This window comes from Hermetia illucens, chromosome 6 (genome assembly GCF_905115235.1).
Source record: "Hermetia illucens chromosome 6, iHerIll2.2.curated.20191125, whole genome shotgun sequence".
NCBI classification, from domain to species: Eukaryota; Metazoa; Arthropoda; class Insecta; order Diptera; family Stratiomyidae; genus Hermetia; species Hermetia illucens.
This window is the reverse complement of record NC_051854.1, coordinates 100,979,584-100,986,765: the sequence shown is the minus strand read 5'-3', so window position 1 is coordinate 100,986,765 and position 7,182 is coordinate 100,979,584.

Sequence of the window (7,182 nt, the reverse complement as noted above, 5' to 3'; positions counted from 1 at the left end):
AGTGGAAAAGTAGAGGTTAGTTTACTATTGAAGCCCCAAAAACCACTTGAGGGACCCCCTTCATATCTGTTTTTTAGACACTATGGGGAAGACGTTGGAGAGGATTGTATAAAACAGGCTGTTTCCGTTCGTCGAGCTAGCTGGTGGTCTATCGGAACGGTAGTACGGATTTCGCAGAGCGCGGTCCACGGTCGATGCCGTTGCAATGGTTGCTGAGGTGGCCTGGGGGGCTTTGGCCTCTGGTAAGTGTTACGCGGTGGTGAACCTGGATGTCAGGAATGCCTTTAAGTCGGCCAACTGGGGTTGGATTAAGAACACCCTGGCTAAACTGGGTGCCCCTGGTTACTTAGTTCGGATAATCGAGAGTTACCTTTCGGAGAGACTTCTTTGGGACGAGACGTACGATGGGCCGAAGGAATATGTTGTCACAGCAGGGGTTCCCCAAGGCTCTGTATTGGAATGTAATGTATGACGGAGTGCCAGGTCTTTGTGTGTCAAAGGAGGCAACATTAATAGGGTTTGTAGACGAGCTGGTAGTGGTAGTAGCTGCGAAACACCACCAGGACGTGGAACTGTATGCAAATGAAACCACTCATGCCATCAAAGCATGGCTCCAAATGATGAAATTGGACCTGGCAGAAGACAAAACATAGGCGGTCTTTATTACCAATCGCAAGAAAAGCAAAACTGTCAAATTCTGGGTTGGTAATCACAAGGTCGTTTCAAAATCAATCATTAGATATCTGGTGGCAATGATCGATGCCAAGCTGAGCTTCAAGGAGCGCCTGGACTATTCGCGTGAACAGGCAGAAAAGGCTAGCTCATCTCTAGTAAGGATGATGTCTAATATTGGAATCTAGTAGCCAGTTGGTTACCGCAGGGGTGGTGAAATCCATCCTGCTATACGCGGCTTCTGCCTGGGCGTGCTGAATATCACAGTGAACCAGGGAAGATTAAGTTCGGTATACCAGCCAATCGCGCTGAGGGTGTGCAGTGCAACTAGGAAGGTATCAGGCGAGGCAGTGTTTGTCATCTCGGGGATGATTCCATTGGATCTTCTAGCGAATGAAGCACACTGTCTCTACCGGAGAAGAAGGGTGAATCCGGCCAAAGTGACTGCGGACTTTCGTAAGGCTATTAGGGAGGAGCTGTACAGAAGATGTTAGCAACGGTGGGATAATTCCGAGAAAGGCTGCTGGACTCATACATTGATCCTGTGTATTGAGATATGGGTCGAGCGGAAACATGGTGAATTAAATTACCACCTAACGCAGTTTCTTACGGGATACCGTGGATATAGGAAGAGCTTGCATCGCATCGGATTGAATGGGTTACCTGACTGTCCCACTACAGCCGAGGGCGCGGAGCATGTTTTATTCCACTGTCTGAGATTCGTGAATAAAAGAGGGAGGCTAAACGACGCCCTCAACATAGTTATCGGACCCCATAATTTTGTGGAGAAGATGCTGAGGCCCATAGCGCGCATTGGAGTGCGATAAACGCAATAGTAACTGCGATACAAGACGTGTGACCAGGAACTGGAACGAGCCCGGAAATTATGATGTGGAGATGCACCACTGTAATTTTTTTCAGATTTTCAGGTTGGATTGTTCTGAGAATTAGATCTGTTACACTTTTTGATGGTTATATTTAGAGTCTTCACTTCCCAACGTTTCACCCTATATAAAATATGGGACCAGTGTCGGAAAGTGCGAATTGAGCCTTTCATTTGATTCCCGCATGGTCACATACTACGAAAAAAAAAATGTTGAACCCTCAATTCACATGGAGGGAGCCCTCCTGAAACTCAACACAAAATGGCACCACTTGCTATATGTAAAGGGAACAACAGACCACACTCTCTCACCAATTATCGTCACAACCGGTCCAGCCGTTTCCGAATAAATCGGGTGTGACAGACATACATGCAGACAGACAGACGGACAGACAGACAACGAATCGATTTTAATAAGGTTTTGTTTCACACAAAACTTTAAAAAACGGGTTCGATCCTTGTTTGACAGCACATTGTACATAAAAATTAGATGGAATTCAAATCTAATTCTGTGAAAGGATAACAAAACTGTTTTCAGCTCACGATGTCCAATTTAATCTGAACAAGTCGGGAAACCGGAAGCTAAACGCTTCAGGTACGAAAGGTTTTGTGTATTTCTTAGTACGTAGCACGTAATATATCCATATATTATGTGAGATTATCCACTTTCGGGTGATATTGACATTCAAGGACATTGAGGTATTATAACTTTGTTAGTAATAGTGCAATTTCCACCAAACTTGGTAAGATCATGCTCTATATTATAGCCTATATCACTGCAAAATTTCATGGTACTAGGATGTACTTAAGGGGGGTTTCTAGCCAATTACAAAAAAATGTAGTTATATACTATCATTAACTTTATTTAAACAGATATCGGCATGGAAGGTATTTCGGAGCCCAAGCACCATATAGTGGCAGCCTCCTGATTTTTCGGTTTCGTAGTTTCTGAAAATGGCCCCCTTAAAGAAGTGATCACTTTCAACCCCCCGCGCTCCCCACCCTTCCAACGAATGTCAAAACTAAGATCGGCTTTGAAAAGTACTAATCGAGACCTTTAATTTGATATCCCACATGACTATATTTGATGAAAAAAAATTTTACACCCCTCTTTTGCATGTATGGGGACCCCCCCTTAAATTTGACGTAAAAGGATGTAATTCACTGTATCCGTGAGCGTTCACAGTTCCTACTTTTCTACCAAATTTGGTGTCAATCGCTATAACCGTCTCCGAGAAAAATGCGTGTGACGAACAGACAGACAGACAGACCTGTGAGGAGTTGCCAGATCTCCCATCAGGCGCGACCCCAGGTGGCGGATAGGGGCATACCTATTGATGTGTAAATATGTGTTCATGCACTTTGCTTTTCTGACTGTGTATGGGCTAGTGTTTGCTCATCTCTGTAGCAAGAACAACCAAGGATGAACTGAAGATGGATCGTTGGACGACAAAAACTGTAACAACACCCACAGCATATGTTCAAGATGCGCGACAGCAAGAGGTGCTCCAGGAACAAGATAAGGATCCATTCAAAAGAAGCTCATCAACTTTGAGATCTCCACCAATGCTAAAGGCGATGAAGGAAAAAGTACAGGCAAGATCAATAACTGGCAAAAGTGAAACAGCGTATAAAAGGAGTAACCCTGTCGGGGCTTATAAAGAGCGGAGTCCCGATCCGGAGGAATTACCCTTCACCCAGCTTGGGGCAAAGATAGTTGAGCTGTCCGAGTTTATCAAGGACAAGCACAACGTGCACCAAGCCATAAAGAATATGGTGAGGGCCATTAGAGTCCTCTATAATAGATCACAGATGGAGGAGAAGAATAATAACAACACGCCGAATCCCGCTGTGCCAACAGTATCACAAGCGACCCAAGTGACGCCTAACCGTACTGCCATCGAATCCCAGCGAAATAAGCGAGTACGTGAAAAAGAGGGGGATCCTTTAAATAATCAGCAGGCGCCTAAGAGAAAAAAAGGCGGACAGGACATCCTGAAAACCAACACCAACAGTTCAGAAGGAGGAAAGCATACAGCTAATCTAGGAAACTCGACCAGCGTTGCGAAGCCCAAGACGAACGAAAACGATGGATGGACTAAAGTAACCAACAAAAAAGCGAAACGAAAAGCAAAAGTGCGAACTCGTCCAGATGCGATTGTTATCTCCAGTAAGGGCAATCTGTCCTACGCGGAGATACTCAAAAAGGTCAAAGCTGATCCCGACATAAAAGATCTGAGCGGAAATGTGAACAGAATCCGAAGAACCCAGAAATGTTCGAGCTGAAAAGATCCAGCGGTGGTAAAACTGATGACTTTCGCACTCAAGTGAAAAACTCACTTGGGGAGAATGACGCAGTGCGTGCCCAAAAACATGAGATCTATATACAATGTAAGGATCTCGATGAAGTTACATCGAAAGGAGAAATTTGTACTGCTCTGAAGGAGCAATTCAAGTTGAAAGAACTTACAGAGGAGTCTGTTGTCGGTCTACGGAAAGCCTATGGTTGTACTCAAACGGCCACCATACGAGTGCCAGCGGAGGCAGCGCAGATGTTCTTAGCTGCCGGAAGGGTTCGGATTGGATGGGTTGTTTGCGTTTAAGGGAGCAAACTTCACTAAAGAGGTGCTTTAAATGCCACATGTTTGGGAACTTCGCGAAGGCATGCACCAGCAACATTAATCGGTCCGATCGATGTAGAAGGTGTGGGGAGAAAGGCCATATTGCCAGAGAGTGCAATAGGGACCCCAAATGCCTATTGTGCGTAGCCAAAGGGGGACACTGCAATGAGAAAATGAGGTTTATTCAAATAAACCTCAATCATTGCAGGGTCGCTCAGGATTTACTTGAGCAGACCACGTTCGAATCTAAGATGGAGGTTGCCATCATAAGTGAACCGTACAGAAACCGTCACGGTGGCGTATGGGTCACAGTTTCGACTGGTGGAGCGGCGATATGGGCTTGTGGTCGACAAGCCATACAATGTACTGCAAGTCAGGCAGCCAGTGGCTTTGTGTGGGCGAAAATAAGTGGTGTATATGTATACAGCTGCTACGCCCCACCAAGTTTGACACTGTCTGAATTCGAGTAAATGCTTGATAATCTTATTCTCGACGCAAGGGGACGAAGTCCAAAAGTAATTGCTGGTGATTTCAATGTTTGGGCCCTAGAGTGGGGTAGCAGAGAATCAAATGCTAAGGGGCGCAGTCTATTAGAGGCTTTTGCGCAGCTGGACATGGCTTTGGCTAACGAAGGTGCCGTAAACATCTTTCAGAAACGGTGGTCAGGCTCGGTTGTAGACCTGACCTTTATCAGCCCTGCGCTGGCGCGTGGTATGTCCTGGTGCGTCAGCGAACGCTACACCCACAGCGATCACCAGGCAATCTTCTTTGAGACATGTGTCGAGCCACAGGGCAAAGAGCTATCATGCCCAAAACCGAAAAAGGTTTCAGGCTGGTCTGCAAAATCTTTGGATGAGCAGAGCTTCTTAGAGGTGTGGTTAGATCAACCTGATATAGCAGGCGCCTCTACGGAAAGAGCCGTCCATCTGGCTCAATGCATCGCCAAAGCATGTGATGCGTCTATGCGTAGGAGGTGCTCATTCCCCAGTAGAAGACCAAACTACTGGTGGAATGATGAACTGACCGGTCTTCGATCAGCCTGCCACCGAGCCAGAAGAGCGGCTCTCGAGGGCGGTAGGTAGAGTCGATCAGGGGCAGAAAGAGTGCGCCTATAAGGCAGCCCGCAAAACCCTCAAGCTCGCCATCCAGCGAAGCAAGACAAAATGCTTTAAGGAGCTCTGCTCAGAAGCGGACATCAACCCGTGGGGGAGTGCTTATATAATAGAATAGTGATGGGATGATTCAGAGGCCGCTCCTCTCCGCAGATCACGTGTCCCACCCTCTTGCTGAAAATCATCCAGGGGTTATTCCCCCAGCAAGAAGAGAGCACCGACATATTCCAACCACCTCTGAATGTGACGGCAATTCCTCCAGTCACCAGAGACGAGCTGCTGGAGATCTGCGGCAGAATAGGAGACAATAAAGCGCCGGGCCTGGACGGAGTGCCGAATAAGACCCTTAAGCTTGCCGTGAAATCCAGGCCGGACATGTTCGCTGAGCTGTTCGAAGCGTGCATGTCCGAAGGAATATTTCCGGCGGCTTGGAAGCGACAGAAGTTGGTACTTCTGCCTAAGTCGGGTAAACCTCCAGGTGAACCATCGTCATACCGACCCATATGTCTTTTGGACACGGTGGGGAAAATGTTAGAGCGGGTAATCTATAATAGATTATTCCCGGTTGTTGAGGGCCAAGGCGGCCTTTCAGATCGGCAGTATGGGTTCCGAAAAGCCAGATCAACCATTGATGCCATCAAATTGGTTACTGGCTTGGCCGAAGATGCAATTCACGGAAAGGGTAGTTCCAGAAACTATTGCGTGGTAGTAACCCTGGACGTGAATAATGCATTCAATTCGGCCAATTGGAATCTAATACGCAAATCCCTAGCGAAGATTGGTATTCCCGCCTATCTCGCTGCTATCGTCGATAGTTATTTAACTGAAAGGAGGCTATGGTATGACACTGATGACGGACCGCAGGAGTACGTTGTTTCCGCCGGTGTCCCACAGGGCTCCGTATTGGGCCCACTACTGTGGAACATCATGTACAACGATGTACTTAATCTTCCCCTTCCGGAGGAAGCCACAGTGGTGGGTTACGCTGACGACATAGCACTGGTTGTTGTCGCAAAGCATCTTGAAGATGCTGAGTTATACTCAAGCGAGGCAATCAGTGCTGTCAAATGCTGGTTGGAGAGCTCTGGTTTGACGCTTGCGGAGGAAAAAACAGAAGCGGTCCTCATCACGAAGCGCCGGAAGAGAAATTACGCCTGTGTTAGAATCGGGAATAATATCATCACTTCCAAGCCGACCATCAAATACTTGGGGGTGGTGATAGACAGGAAGCTCAGCTATAAGCAACACTTACAGTATGTTTGTGATAAATCATCCACTGCCAGTATGGCCCTGGCGAGGATGATGCCGAACGTGGGAGGGCCACGGCATACCTCTAGGTTCCTTATAGCCAGGGTGGTGACCTCGATCATGCTCTATGCGACCCCAGTTTGGAGGGAGGCGTTGTGGATGTCAGGGAATGCTACCAAACTGAGTTCAGTCTACAGGAGGACAGCCCTGAGGGTATGCTCTGCCTTCAGGACTGTCTCAGATGATGTAGCATTCGTCATCTCTGGAATGATGCCGATTGACATCTTGGCAGATGAAATGGCGAATATATACAATGCAAAGCCAACCTGTTCCTCATCGTGGACGAAGAACGCTGAGAGGGAGAGATCCATTAGTAGATGGCAAGAGCGGTGGGAACGCTCGGGAAAGGACCGGTGGACGCACAGGCGCATTCCTGCCATCAAGGAGTGGTTGGAGAGACGACACGGTGAGATTAATTATAATCTCACCCAGTTTCTCACGGGGCACGGAGGATATCTCCAATACCTTCACAGGTTTAAATTGGAGACCTCACCCGATTGTCCAAATTGCAATGGAGTCCCAGAGCACCCAGAGCATGTATTCTTCCACTGTCCGAGATTTGAGGAAGAAAGGAGGAATCTAGAAG